Here is a 14,421-nt window from a genome sequence, read left to right as displayed (position 1 = left end):
TGACATAAATAGAAATTAACATAAACTCACATGTTGCCAAGAGGCTCAACTTTTTTTAAGCCTAAGAGAAAGTACAACTCTTACATAATGCACCAATCACAGCTAGTGTTGCTCTTTAATTTTGAATTCAATGCTCCTACACCATAAGGACACACGGTACTAATTATACGGAAGAACTGTGAAGCAGTCTAGAAATGGGTGAAGAAATAATAGAGTATTTACAGGTTTGGTGGTCCATAATTGGTTAATAATGAAAATTAAAATTTGAGGAAAAATATCTTTTGAGAGCTTATCCTATATGTAATGTAAAAAAAATATTGACAAATTTCTACTGATGCAACTTTAGCATTTTTACAGGCTTGACTCAGGAGTACTCAATACTGAAAGTAGCACCTGATTCATTTGGTGCAGAATCAATAACACGTGTTTCATGCACATGTATGTAAACAAATTGCCGCGGGTCATATGGTGTTCTCCACACATAAGCTTGCACCAAGGTTAGATGTGCACAAAAAATTATAGGTGTCATTATCAGCACCCATATATTTTAAGTTATTGAATTTTGAATATGATAGTGTTTCCATATGTTTACCATTGGAGTGGAATTAGTACCGTGAGTCCATAAGCGCAGCCCACCTGGACTTGAGCAATTGGTACCGTTATACCAGAAAAGTCTCACTGGACAATTTATCTGGTGAATTTTCATCCGACAATGACCAATCACAGAAAATGAGAATAATTATACACTGAAGATACAAATAAAAACAAACTCATGATTTTTGAAGAAAGCATACATGTGAGATTTTGACTGCAGTAATCAGGTTAATTCCTGATGCAACTGGTGGTTTTTATACTGAACCAACACTGCCACCAACCCCTAAATTTTACATTCATTTTTGACAAGAAATAGCTATTTTGAATATTTTTCTCTGACAAGGCAGCTAAAAGAATCAGTATGTGCCTTATGCATGAATAAAGTTCACTAGTACTATAACAAATTAGCGTACTTTTTTCATCACCCCTCAACCATTTAGATTTTTAGATATTTACCTCTGTATCAGACACACGTAAATACGTAAGCCAAGTCGGCAACTCATTTGCAGCCCAAGTTACGCATTTGATCTCCAATGCTCATCTAACTGTGACAGGCAGAGCAGCAGGGCGGGCGAACAGCCTCTGATAGGTTTCCCTGGAATTGTCATACCCTGGAATTGTAAAAAATAATTAGCATTAATTGGTACTAAGTCGAAGACGCACCCGCCCTGCTGCCATTCATTTTATCAGAATATTTTATGAGGTCCGATTCGATATCTTATTCGAGGATCGTGTAAATTTATCGTCTTCTATAAATTAAAATTATTATTAATATAATAATAATGAATGTTGGAGAAGCACATTCTGTTAGATTAGCACGAGAGCGACTAGAAGCAATAAAGAAATATCTTCCCGTAAGAGATTCTGTCAGACGAAAAATACAAACACGAGGGGAAACACTGGAAGATTTAGCAGAATCATCTGAATTATTATTTAAACCCATTACAACGACTACTGAAAGAGTTATATTGGGAAATATTAAAGATCCTGAGGGATGAAAAAAGGGTATTCTTCCAGTATTAGAAAAAAACGCAGCGCAGGCTGAAAAAACCGCAGTGCAAGCTGAAAAAACCTCATTGAGAACTAAGAAAGTAAAAGGGATTTTACGAAATCTTCCAGTTGATATAGCTACATTTCAAACTCAAGCTCAACCTCAAGCTCAACCTTAAGCTCAAGCTCAACCTATTGAAGAAATACTTAAGGATGATGATACAGATCTTACACCTGATGATGATGATACAGATCTCATACAAGAAACAAAACAAACCAGGGCTAGGATTGATATGAAAGAAAAATTTACCGTAGATAGTATTAATAATATAAAATTATTTAGAAATCTAAATGAATTAGGTAATTTTGCCGCGTGGAGTTATGATCAACGAAGGAAATTTTTAAAATCAGAGTATCATAATGATGTTATAGATCTTGAAAAATGGAACAAGTGGATATTTCGTATACATTTGAGACTTGGTCAGGTTAGATCAACTGATCCTAGATACATGGCATTTTCTGATGCAATAAATAGATATTCACAACAACCACAACAACAATCTCCACCTGAACAAACAGAACAACAACAATCTCCATCTGAACAAACAGAACAACAAGAATTATCATTTCCTATGACGATGTTTACCGACGATGCTCTTGATACTTTTGAAGATCGGGATAAATTAGTTAATATTGCTGCGCACGGTTATCGTTTTAGAAAGAATTATCTAAGACCAGGATTTGTTAATAAAATAGGATATAGTGATTGGATTCCTTTAGTATATTTTGCCTCTAGAAAATTGGATTTTGATCCAGAAGATCCAGCATTTAAAAGATTTAAAATCTCTAGACTATGATGCTGAATCTACACCATCACAATCTTCTGGTGCTACTGGTAGTGGTTTAGGAAATAATTCTGTTTGTCCTGATAATATTGTCAATGCTGTGTCACGATTAGAATTTCTTATTGGAGGAAAACGAGCTGGAAATAACTCATCAGAAATAATTAATGAAGCAACTGATATTTGTCGGCGATTATTTCAAGGCGGTATCACGGATATTAGTGTTTATCGAAATCTCATTGATGAAACTGTTGATGATTACAGTGACTAGTTGTTAAATAAATAAATAATTAAATAAAATGATTGTACACGAAAACCATCGTAAACCCACACCTATTCGAGTAATGAACTCGCGGTTACCAGTATATGAAATTACTTACGGAAGTGGAATCCGTGATGATGTTAAAGGTTTTATCACGAGGATAGCTCCTAAAGCAGCACCTATCGCGAAACAATTGTCAATGAAGGCAATGGATTTTATTCGTGTTAAAGCCACTACTGCTATTGGTGATGCTGCTAGTAAAGTGTTTCATACCGTCAAAGATTGAATAGAAAAGTTAATACGCCGAAAAAAACAACCGGTCAAATTGCCTAGCACCTCGATGATGCCTATTGATGCTAGCAAGGTAATAAATGAGGCAGCAAATCAAAAACTAGCAGAGTTGATAAATCATGAGGCAGCAAATCAAAAACTAGCAGAGTTGATAAATCATGAGGCAGCAAATCAAAAACTAGCAGAGTTGATAAATCATGAGGCAGCAAATCAAAAACTAGCAGAGTTGATAAATCAAGGAACCGAACAAATAAATAAGAGTCTAATATCAGGAAGTGGTCTTCGTTTTAGAAGATAACACATTTATAATAAAATGTTTAAACGAATGTCCGACCCAGCTTTTGAAATGGATGCACCGGCACGTAAAGATGAATCAATGCGCGATTATCAACATTATTCATATGATGCAATATCACCAAATCAAGAGGGACGAATTGAACTACGAGTTCAGGATACAAGCAGATATTTTCTACCCTGTGAAGCATTCATTGAAGTTGCAGGTGAAATTGTAAGAAACGTCGCCGCTAATATACGTCTTATCCACTGAAACAGTTGGTTTTGTCAATAATGGTATTATGGCATTATTTAAAAGTGCAATATACATGATTGATGGAAAAGAAATTGAGTCAATTCATGATAATGTCGACGTTGCTACAAGGATTATTGGTCTAGCGAGATATTCAGATGATTATACTAGATCAGCTGGTCCGAGTATGATGTTTGCCAAGGATAATTCTAACTATGCTGATCATCATCCACATTTATATATGCAAATGGATAAAGCTGCCACGAGTAACATACAATTTGAAACAACGATAACTAAACCAGCTGCTGATTTTTTGATGCCGTATCTTCAAAACCCTTTTTATAATTTAGGATTTGTTCCGCGTAAAATGATGTTAAAAGGTGATCGTAGAAAGTTCTCATGTGTAATTCCATTATCTCACATTTTTGGATTTTGCAGAAATGTCAGAAAGGTTATTTTTGGAGCTAAACACACAGTTGTTCTTCATCGAAAAGGTAATATCAATGATGCTATCTGGAAAAGCCCTGGTATTATTGGTGATGGTAAAGTAGTATTATCTAAACTTACACTATGGATGCCGGTAATGACTCCATCAATCGTTGAAGAGCAAAAAATACTTTCTTTTATGGATCAAGGTGGTAAATCAATATTATCGTGGTTAACAACAATTACTGATAGTATCACTAGTAGTGTAAATAATATTTTTACTTGGCATATATCATCACAGCAAGGTGTTTCTGCACCAAGACATATCTTTATTGCTTTTCAAAATGTTAACCGATTAAATCATCAAGAAAGAAGTCCAATGATATTTGACAATTTTGGTGCCACTGAAGTATCATTGAGAATAAATGGACATCAAGAACCATCTGAGGAAATATCATTAAATTTTGAGAATAATTATGTATCACGTGCATATTATCGTTTAATGAATTTTATGGGACGTGATCAAAACCCAGATACTGGTTTACAAATATCACAGTTAGATTTTACAACATTATATCCAATTTATTATTTTTCACTAGAACATATTAAATGGATTTACCAATCTGTCGTTGATATACATTTCCGAGCTAAAATAAATAATTCGAATCCTGATTAATTTAGAGCAGTTGCTGTTATACTTAGCAATAGAACGATGCTTCTCGAGGGTATTGGTGGACGAATGAGAGTCGTTGATGCTCCAGTGGAAAAAATGCGAGATTAATTTAAATCAATCGTTTTTATTATAAAATGCCATACAGTTATGTTAGTGTGACTCTGACTCCGGGTCAGGTGAAAAAACTTCAATCAAAAACAACAAAAATCTGTGGAACAAAAATAACATTAAAACATGATCAGATTTCCCGTGGTGGTCCAAATAAATTATCGCTAATTAAAACTAAATAAAAAATTTTAATAAGGCGAAATCGGCAAATACTGGAATTCAAATTGATCTTTCCCCGAGTGCTATCAAGGATATGATTAAAACAGGTGGAATATTTCCCCTCTTCGCTTTATTACCATCATTAATTGCAAAAATGGCTGCTGTTGCTCCAGCCATAGGAAAGGCGGCTGCATTAGGCGGTGTTGGATATCTTGGTAGTAAAGTAGCAGAAAAAAAACAGGAGGAAAATATCAAAATAAAAAAAGGGATCCGGAGTAAGACTACCAGGAACCCCGCCATCGTGGTACGGAAAGGGTCTAAGACCACCAGGAACCCCAGCATCATGGTATCCAAAGCGCCGCTAAGTATCACACCGATGTCAAATCTTGATTTAATTGATACAGCTAAAAAATTAAAAATAAAATGCTTCAGAGGTGTTTTAATGCGAGATCAGTTACCGGAACAACCAAATCATAATGAAACCGGTATCAAAAATCTTGATAAGATGGATGGTCCAGGGACTCACGGGGTTGCTTACGCGATAAATCCACGTGAAATTATTTATTAAGACTCGTACGGATTAGCACCACCACGGGAATTTCTAAAATATGCAAACAATCAAATACTCCAATTTGGTATTCAACGTTACCAACACAAACATTAACCGATCCGCCAATATGCAGTCGTGAAGCAATTAATGTTCTTCATGCATTATCAAAATAATAAACCATATCATAAAGTCGTGCAGGAAATTAAATCAATCACTGATAAATAATGGTTGATATTTACGGAAGATCTCTCCTATCACTAATGTTATAAAAAACTTGCCTACGTAGATTTGTCAAAGTATGCAACAAAAGATGAAATTAATAATCTTTTAGAATTATCTGGAATGGATCCAGATGAGGTTGTTATTTTTCAGGACCAGCATGGAAAATTAAAAACGAGTAATATTAAATTGAATGATATAATTCGACGGACCGAGTATAACAACCACGTGAATGATTTCACAAATCTTCAAGAAAACCTTGGAAAAACCTGAAATGAATTTACAAATCTTCAAGGAAATCTTAGAAAAACCGACGAAACTATTAATAAATTCTTCGGTGTTCCATCTAATATTAGTATAAGACTCGCTGATATTAAGACCAACATTGACATGTTAGAAGGAATTTCGAGTACCGATTCCTGGAATTATTGAAAAAACTGGTCTTATTAAAATTCCACCCCGAAGAACCTCGTCACAGGTCAACAACATCGTATACACGACATCGACTGGATCCTCAACATGGACACAAGAAAATAATAATTTCAAATACACTGCATCGATCACTGGCGTATACAGATTAGATGTTTTTAGTTCTGTGAGATTCAGAATAATTACTACAGAATATACCTGGCGACATCCCAGTGACAGGTTTCTCGGATTTTTAACTGTTGTATTAAATAAGGGAATTGAAGAAACATTTACACTAGAAACTGATAAGATAACAAATCCAACATCGTTCTGTTGGTGTATGGAATTTATAGCTGAATCACCTCAATTATTTACGTAGATAAAATAATAAATGAACGATGCATCTCAATATAGATACAATCAAGCGCGTGAATGGCAAACATCGTTAAAAAATATCATTGACGTGTACACGATAAAAATAAAAAAATATCGACGACGATTGGTTATCGTTGATGTAATTGTTTATTCAGTATCCGCAGCTGTTGCTGGAACCGGCATAATATTATCCGCGGTGACAATGATGGCACCGGTAGCTGTAACTATTTGTATTTCAGCAACGATTGCAGGTGTTCTTAATATCATTGCAAAAAAATATGTTCCTGTACGAATGAAAAATTATCCGATTACATAATGAAATTACATACAACGACGGTCGCATACTCGAAATTATCCTCGTTGTTATCGGCGAGTCTCAGCGATGGAGTTATATTTGATTTTGAATTTTCGTCAATGATTAAAATATACAATCAGGTTGTTATTAAAGATACAAATATTAATAATGGCGGAATTACTCCAGCAGATCGCGACAAACACAATCCCGCACAGGATCACGATGATCTCGGCAATTTCGACTAAACCAGAATTTAGTATTAGTTTTCCAACTGCAATTCCAGTGGATGAAATCGCGCTAGCACAATTACGAGTGTATTAGAGTTGGCCAAACATCAGATCAAAATCATTTGGTGAATTACTATCAAATAATTCATTTGTATTTGCTAATACAAATAAACCAGACGGCACTCCAGATTGGATCGTCGTTGGATTACCAACCGGTAGTTATCAAGTCGAAGAAATCAATGATGAATTATCAAGCAGAATAAAAAATATCACCGGGAAAGAATCTAAAATAAAAATATCTGTTCATGAACCAACGTTGACTTTGGTCATCGAGGTAGAATCACCCGACTACGCTGTAGATATTTATCAATCCACGATAAGAACTGTTCTAGGATGGCCTGAAATTCAACCATCAACACCACCACAACCACCAGAACCAAAAAAATCTGATTATACTACGGACAAACAATCATATCACGATATTTATCCATCATACAAAGAATATTTATTTGATATGAAAAATGCAACTTCAAGTGAAATTTACTTCAGAGATAAAGACAATATACTGTGGAATTTTGAATATCGAACAGAATCATCAATGAGAAGTTCATCTGTTGAACTAATTGAAATTATTGAATGGTTTAAAGAAATTAATCAAGAACATAAAGGACAACTACAGCTACTACGACAATATTTTCAAGAATGTGTTTTTAATAAATCGGGTTCATGCAACGAGATCATCAAACGCGTAGAAATATTAAATCAGCTCGCATCCGACATGGAAATTTTTAATCAGCGATTAATTCAGGAAATAATTAATATTAAAAATTTAAACATCAAATAAAAATTTTTAGACGCGTATTCGCTGACAACGGCGTCGCTACCAGATTATAAATTTCCCGGATATAACATAGACGATTTAAGAAAATCCGTCAATGATGTCATTGATAAGTTATTTTCTGAATTACTAGCCGCGTGGAGAAAATCACTACCACCGCATGCAGCTATCCTTAGACATAATAATGATCCATCGGGAGGTGGACGGCATATTTCACCAGAAACAGTAAATATAACAACCATAGTCGCTGTTAATCTTACATGTGATATTGTCGACGGCAGTTACAAAACTGACACAGCAATATCAAATCAAGCTCAGCAGGGATTTATTCTTTATTCATTTTCACCAAAAGAACCACCTAGATTTTTACTCATACAAGAACCAATCAATCCGGTTTATCAACGATGATATAATCGTTTGTTATCAAGAATGAATTTCAGATTAACAGATCAGTCTGGAAATTTATTGGATCTAAGAAATGAAGTATTAAGTATTAATTTACTTGTAAGATCATCAAAAAAAAAATTATTATTTTTTCACTGGAATTATTATTTTTTTGTTTTTCACGGTAGTTGGTGGTCAAAATCAATAATATTTCAGTAAAAATTAAATTTTACATTTCGTCATTATCTAATATTTTTCTTAATTGTCTCACACGAGTATTAATTATTTTTTGCTTCGTATTCATGAGATAACTCTGATCTAATTTTTTCAATTGCTCGAGATAAATAGACAAATTCTTTTATTTGTGTTTCATCTACGGCAGCCAATGATTGATACATTGCAGATTGAATTTTCTTTGTAAATCTGTATTCGCCTGGTAGAATATATCTTCCTTCGTGTTTATTCTGTTCTAGTGTTTCACAATCAGAAACAATTTTTTCAATGATCAATTCATAGGACATTTTCATTCCATTAATTTTTAATCTTTCAATAGCATCAATTATATCATTAATATTTTCGTTATTCATTATTCTGCATATATAATATACTGAATATTATTTATTTAAAATGAAATAAAAATAATATAATTTGAGGAAAAATGATAGTTATTCAATCTTAATATAATACCAGAGGAATATAAGAAAACGAAATCCAACTTCCAAACCGATATGAAAATGTTTATTTATTTATATTCTCTGCAACTCTATATACTGAAGCCCGATTAATATTAAAATATTTACAAGCCGGATACATTGACTGAAATATTATTTCTTCTCCAGTTTCCATATTTATGGATTTAACCGCTTTGGCACTTTTATCATTACCACCAGTTCTTCCATATGGAATTATTTAATTTATTTACGTCAATATGATCAATCACAAGGCCGTCTTTGATTAATCTGAAGAAACACTCGCATATAAAACGGTGACATGAATAACTTTTTATTCCAGAGTTAAATATTAAATAACCACGATTATTAACTACACCAACTGGTTTTTTCAATTTGCAATGTCTAACCGTGCCATTACAAGATGCTTCGTAGTTTTTAGAGATTGGATGCTTTGCGTATTCTCTGCTCATTATAGGAATACTATTTGTTTAAATTATAATTTGTCTGAGAACCTATTTAGATAATCCTCTTCGCGCTTGATAATTTTATCATTATCGTTATTTTTTGTCATAATGTCTTTTGAGTTCTGTGTATCGTTTTCCACCGCAGTCTGGGCCTAATCGTGTTTTTCCTCGGACTCTAGCACCTCACCGCATGCATGATATCGGTCCTGAGCAACCTCGACGAATGCACTATAAATGCTGCCCGCAGAATTCTCATCTGCAGGATTTTCTACAATAATCCAGCAAACCAACCATTAACCATTTGCATTGATTCATTATTATGTTAGATATTTGTCTAAAATATAATATGAATATATTTGATCTTGATGATACCGAACACGATCTAACTGACGTCAATAATGCCAAAAAAGAGTTTTATGATGATGGAGCATCTCATGTATGGTCTACGTGGAAAATTGTAAACAATACTGTCATTGATAATACAATGAATGATGCACGAGCGAAAACAATTATTAATTATATAGGTAGTTATGGTAAGAAATTTATCTTCAGAATAAAATTTATCGCGCAAATGATTGATAATGATGTAAGGGTTATTCGTGATAAACGTGATCCTGTAGTTAGCTGGAAAAAACTGTTATTTTAAGTGGTGATTCTAAACCCGGGTTATTGACTGGCATTGATAAACCATATTACGAGCGATCGTATCCTGTAACAGCAGCTGTTTATGGAATTTACCAACTTAATGATAAACCCAATGTTGGAGATCTTGCTCCGATGAAATTTTCTTCGTTAAATTGTGTGGCCGAACGAGTGATGGAATACTTTGCAAATACGAAACGTGGATCGGGTTTAACGGATTTAAGACGTTAAAAAATAATCACATGGGCTGAATCAGTCGCGGACAAAGGAGCATCAATAAATGATGTCGCTGAATTATCGAGTAAATTAAAATTCCCTATGGTAGTAAAAACTTTATCGGGGGAAATTTTATACAAATCAGTAAATAAATCAAAGGGAACACCAATTACAATTATTGATCACAATGCACATGCGTGGACATCCTCGTTAACAATATTTCCACGAAATCATGTTGTGAAATTGTATTCGTCAGAAAATTCTCCTAATAAAAATATATTTAATTTTATTTACAAAATAAGTAAATCCGATCCAGTGTCAGTATGGTTATTTAAGAGCTCTGAAAATGAATATGATCAATTTGTAAGACCTAATGGTGATTTATACCGAAAAGAATCCTTACATGATGAGATGAAAAAACTCGCGGAAAAATATTCTATGAACTCTGAACAATTATTAGTTAATTGTTTTACGGTTCCATCGGTTGCTGCTCATGCCCCTCGAGAAAAAAAACCTCGTGGAAACCAACACGCGGGGAATTTATCAATGATGTCCGAATGAGTTGTATCGAATACGGACATGGTGATTTGTGGAATACTAAATACAATTACAGCGATGTGATATACGTTGATATGGTAGCGTGTTATCCAGGAAGTTTTCTAGGAATGGGTGAATGTGCTGAATACTTTAAAAAATTCGGACATCCCACAAATGAAATGACACGAGTATCAGTTAATAGTCCGTTACCTGATTTTCCATTGACAGGATTCGCTCGTGTAGTATCATTTGAATTTGCTAAAAATCTCCATAGCATTTGCTATATTTGGTTTGGTAGACATTTCTCTGAGCGACGCTGCGTTCATATAGCATTACTGAGACATATGCTTCATTGTTTAATGTTAACATCGTGCTCAGTTAGTGAGGCGATTATATCGTATCAAAAACAAACTAATGTTTGGTTACCAACTGAACATGATTCATATAATGAAAAAACAGCAAAAGATCTCGGTAGAAAAATAATTGGTAAATTCACTCAAGGTGGAGCATACGTTCACCGACGACATCATTCACGATTAATCATGGATGATGCTGAATTAGATTTTATAATCGCTGATACCGCTGCGAGAAAAATATTTTGTAATAGAGAAAATATTTACCTACCGGATGGAAAAAAATTTGGAACATTGTTAGTTACATTGATGGAGAATCTCCTCAGTATACTCATTTAAGATCTTCGATGCTTGCTTATGTCTCTATAAATTTACTATCGATGATAAATAAATTTCCTCGTGACGCAGTTAGAGTTGCTACGGATTCATTTTATATCGATAAAAAACATTCAGCGCTGTTAGAAAGTTTCATATGTACTGATGAATCATGGGGTTCATGGAGAATCAAAAACGAAAATATACTTGATTATTGTGAATCAGCGGATGTTACGATAAAAGATAATTATTATCGTGATGAAATATCAGAAATGTCGTTGGAACCATCCGTATATGACTATACTAACAGCTGCCTCGCTTGGCGCTCAGCATTAAGAGGTTAGTGCTAGGACTGGTCGGCCTGGTATCTGGATAATGTGATTGGGTGGGGCATCATGCTACATGTCTGCGGCATGATGACCCAGTGATAGACATCACTATGAACTGCCACACTGCATGCATCGTGGCGAAATGACTGAAATTTTTTTAAAGCTATGTTAAAATCCAAATCACACACACACACACACACACACACAGAGTTTTATTCATATCAGAAGAACTGTTATACGAATTTAAACAACTAAATTCATGCACACGTTATCAAATAATGGAAGCAAATCATTATATTGGTATCAACGAATTTGATGAAATTAACGCAAATACCCCTTGTGCTTTCAAGTGTTGTTCGTTTATAGCGCCAAAATTGTGTCCGTCGACCTTCCAGACATCTGGTCTTTTGGACAAATGTCTTACGGGAGAATTTCTTACATATTGACTCTCGGTGTCATCTGTACCTTTACTCTTGCAGCAAAGATTAGACTAACTAGATTTTTCGATGGGGGCAGGGGAATACTTACAGCTAGGAAATTTCGTGTGGGAAACATGCCCCTTATTTAGCGTAACTAATCAGGATAAAATATAAAACCGCCTTTTCCTGTAAGTGCCAAAATTAGGGTCATCCTGACCTTCCAGGTTTTCGACTAACGGTTTCTGGACATTTTCAATTTTGACAGTTCCACTATGAAATCAAGGTACCTACACCCGTTTCTTTGAAGCGCTGCATCTGCGCTCAAAACCACTATCTTCTTACCACTGCCTTTCACAGCGTAAGTTGATGCCAAAATAAGCATCAGTAATACTATTGTTTACAATAACCATCTGATACTAATCACCAGTAAATGAAAGGACTTATCCTTATTTTAGACACAAATCGTACCATGAGGGTATCAATCGACCAAAGTCTATTCTTTACTGCATGTTCCATTATAACATCTGTGCCTAGAACCAACCATTCCTGGTAAAAAGAAAATTCTATAAACGTAGAGTTCTGATATTTATACATCTTTCAGAACAAATGACAAAATGAATAAGATCTTTACTGCCGCATATAAATTCACGTCCTTTTCACAAGCATGTGCCGATAACATGCAGAATACGGACATTTACTTCATCGATGATAACATCCCCTCTGGGAACCGAAACAACTTCAAATATGAAATACCATGCTCTAAGTAAAATCTTGAATAACATATTTGAAAATCTGTGTCCGGAATAAATCAACAATCTTCACACTGTTCCTGCTTTTCATGTTCTTTCACTCACATCAAAAGATTCATGCATCTGACCTGTAAAGTACCGTATCAATTTTTGCATCCGTGCTCAGAACCAATTTATATATTTCTCTTTGTAAAAGCCTGAGTCATATATATATATATATATATATATATATATATATATATATATATATATATATATATATATATATATATATTTCGTTTCTTACAAATCTGTACACGTCACAATATCTCCATATATATCATTTCACATTTCTTCAACTTAAGGTATTGCAATTTAGCAGCTTTATTTCCTAAATCCTTGCTCACAAGGCCAGTTTACTATCTACGGTACCTAAACTCGATTCTTTGAAGCGATACATCTGCGCTCAGAACCACGACCTTCTTACCACTACGTGCCACAGCACAAGTTCATACCAAAACATTTTTGTTGGATGTTAATATTTTTAACTCCGTAATACCATGGTTGCATTGGCTTTAAGTCTATCGAAATTTAGCTGTCTCAAACTCCAATCGCACGTGGCCTTGTCTCATTCATTAACAGCAATCATCTCATTATCTGAGTTCAGTTCTACTATGTTGCTGCTACTAGCCTTTAATTTTTTAAAATTGATTTCCGACTTTCATTTTTCCAATTTTCTACTTCTCAAACGTTCATTGTGAAACTAATCAAAATGGAAGCAAATGTGACTTATTGCTTTTCGCCACCTAATCACTTGGAACATTAACTGAGAACGTGTAATTAATGTTGCAAAGGTGACTGCAAATCTTACCATTGTCCACTGTGCCCAGCCTACAAGTTCAAGCCGGCCATATTAGTTAAAGTTAGAAGCCATCTTAAAGTTCATTGGATGTCAAGAGTAGCTGTACCAAACGTAAGTTTTACATTTTTGTTCTCTTGAATATATGTCAGTCTGTGAGGATAAAACGAAAAGATTTTTAAAATGAAACACAACAATGTTGGGATTTGTAATAAGAAATATTGGAAATATACTTTACTATACATGTGGTGCTTTAGGACTCTTCTGCTACGGCAAGTTTCCATTTGTTATGATCAAGTAAACCCCGGTACTTTATGAACCTAATTTAAACTAGCCCATTTTATGACTTAAGTGTGTAAATGACTCCCACCCTGTCATTATCCCACCTTTATTGCCTTACCCTTTTTCCAAGTTTTAACTAAGAAATATAATTCAATAACAATATTCAATGACACAACTATTTTAAAATAAACTACTTTATTATTTTGCGGTTAAAACAGTATAGTTATGTTCAGTAGAATATTGCATAAAACACAAACACATGCGTAACATTTGCTTTAGCTGTGCTCGAAGAAAGGTAAATTGTTAAATGATCATGTTGTATATATTATCCACACTATTTCAATCACGTTTTGTTGCCACCGCTGTGAAATTATTAACTGAATGATGTTTACAGTTTGATTGACATTCCTTTGGACGTACGTTTGTGGACAAAAATGGT

The sequence above is a fragment of the Sinohyriopsis cumingii genome, chromosome 15, assembly GCF_028554795.1.
Source record: "Sinohyriopsis cumingii isolate HCF-2022 chromosome 15, ASM2855479v2, whole genome shotgun sequence".
Classification (NCBI taxonomy): Eukaryota; Metazoa; Mollusca; class Bivalvia; order Unionida; family Unionidae; genus Sinohyriopsis; species Sinohyriopsis cumingii.
The sequence above is the reverse complement of the archived record's forward strand: the minus strand, read 5'-3'. Positions refer to the sequence as shown.